The following is a 2,671-nucleotide window of genomic DNA, read 5'->3' on the forward strand; positions in this document are numbered from 1 at the left end:
TTCTATAATACTCTAGTTAATAAGAGGAGTCTGTATCATTTTATACCAAAATTATGTCTATGATCAGAACTGCATATACAAACAGATGTAATTTATTTGAAATGTTCACAATATTTAATACATGCACAAGAAGGAAGGAGTGGGGGAAGGGGTGGGTAAGGAATAGGTAGGGGGAAAGGGGAAGAGGGATGGAATGTAAAGATGTTAAAGGGGATTGGTAAGAACAGTAGTGAGGAAAGGGAAAGAGGGAAGGTAGTAAGGGTGGGTAAGGCAGGGGGAGGAGAGGTTTCAGTAGGAAGGATCTCCCACTAATGTCTGACTGGAGTTAAACCAGCAGTTTCTTCCTCTGTTACTGGTGCCTGTCAGTCTGACACCCATCTTCTGCTGGTACTCTCTCTTGCTCTTTCCTCTTTTTATATTCATTTCTTTCTCTTCACTCCTCTTTCATCTCGTTCTCATTTTGTAGTTCTCATCTTTCTTTCTCACTTTCGTTCACTTTTTCTATCTGTTCCTTTTCATATTTCTTTCTTCTCTTTCTTACTTTTTTGTCTTTTGCTCCTTTCTATCCTTCTTCCCATCTTTCCTTTGCTTTTTCTTTCTGTCTTTCCCATCTTTCTTCTTCTCTTTCTTTACTTTTCTTTTGCTCATTCCCATTTTTCTTTCTCTTTCTTGCTCTTCTCTCATTCTCATCCTCTTCCTTCCCTTTGTTTTATCCTTTTCCTGCTCCTTCTTCACCTTTTTCCCCAAAACTTGCTTCTGCTTCTTTGTGTTTTTAAAGTGAGTTTACGGAAAGACAAAAACAATTTTATTTTTTCTAACCAATCTAAAACCAGCTTTTACAATCAAAAGTCATCATTCTGAACTAAGTGAAGAAGCTCAGGTAGCAAACCTGAAGCTGGTTGTCTTAGAGAGAGGCTCGCTCCAGAACATCACATGTTTCTCCTCACTGCTCTTCACTCCTCTTCAGCTCTTATTCTCTTTCGGAGTCAGCAGGACCAAGGTGTCCACATGGGTCTGGTTCTGCCCGCCTTTCTTGATGGCTCTTTTGAGGAGGTCATCTTTTTGTTTCACGCTCCTCTTGCAGCTTGGCTCACTCATCTGCCTGTTTTCCCACCAGCCAGCCTGCTCCTTCAGGGCTTTATTTGACTTCAAGGACTTTATCTGCATGATAGCAGAGAACAAGGCCTCTTCTGAGTCCCTGCACGATTGGAGTCAGGGTGCTGCTGGGAAAAGGACTGCACCAAATGTGCTGGCCAAATGACTGAAAGAAAAGAAAACATGCATGTTACACAGAGTACAGTCTTGTGATGGCATTAAACACAAAGAAAGTCAACCTGTGCCAATAACCCACAGACAAATCTACTGTAGTCTAAGGGACACACTCCTTTGGGGGTAGAGAGCAACAACAGACCACCATTCTATGAAAACCAAACATTGCTTTGACCATAGATATTAAAATGATTATTACCTTATTAGCCAAAGACCAAAGTCAACTATTTTCAGTGTGAATTAGTGAATGTCTTTACAGGTAAATTAATCATGATGCATTAACATAACAACTGTTATGGATATTAATCTGCTTGCAAGCAAATGATTTAATAGGGTTTTACTGACGCTTTTGAGTAAACAAGAAAAAAAGTCTGGCGGGCTAAGAGTGGGCTGATAAAGTCTGCCCGGGTCAAAAGAGGAAAATCTTAACCCAGTTTCTTGTAGCCAGATCGTTCCGTCCATGTCGGCCCAACAGTGAAGATACAGCATGGGTAGAGATAAGTGTTAAGTGGAGCTCAACTTAAAACTGTACTGAGTTTCTAGAATTGTAACACTTTCTGATATAGTGTTGTTGAAGTTGAATTTGTAGATGTAGATTTGTGATGTATTTTGCAATAGTTTGAAGGTTGTTTTCACAAGACAAAGAGATAGTACTCGGTTCAGGTTGTCAGATGTAAATGAGGTTTTTGCAGATTCCAACCAAGATGTTCATTATGTCAGCACTCTAGAATAATGAACATTCTCATCACGTGTTCTAGCTTCTCAACATTCTAACAAAGCTCTTGATAGACCTTCATTTAACATTTGAGCACAAAAACACCAACAAACAGGGTTTTTATTGTCACTGAACAGTGAACAGACTTCTGCTCTTGACAGTAATAGGAGACAGTGGAGATGACAAAATATAAAGATAAAACATGTTTTATACTGACACACATATACAAAAAAGGCCATCACAATGACGTCCATAATACTGTTTAATCTCTTCTCTTAGGATCCATGATAAAGACAATAGTTTATTTACAGTGTTTTTCTCTAATAGATGATAAAACCGGGCCTCCAACAACAGTACTTTCATTCAACCATATGCCTAGCCACTTTTTATGGTGTGTGGATAACCAGCTAACAGTTACCTTTCCAGTATGGAGGTGCAAGACAGAAGATACATTTAAATATATAGCCATATTTTGCCTAATTTACTGATCTAATCTGCTCTCAGTAACATTGAGGAGGATTTATTGGCAGAAATGATATAGATTATATAATTTCCATCAGTGCATAATCACCTAACAATAAGAACTGTGTGTTTTTGTTATCACAGAATGAGCTGTTTTTATCTACAAACGCAGCGGGTCGCCTTCTGCGAGGCTGCCATGTTGAGAGGGGCAAATCAAACACTGGC

The sequence above is a fragment of the Morone saxatilis genome, unplaced genomic scaffold (genome assembly GCF_004916995.1).
Source record: "Morone saxatilis isolate NCDOM2014 unplaced genomic scaffold, NCSU_SB_2.0 Contig17, whole genome shotgun sequence".
Lineage (NCBI taxonomy): Eukaryota > Metazoa > Chordata > Actinopteri > Moronidae > Morone > Morone saxatilis.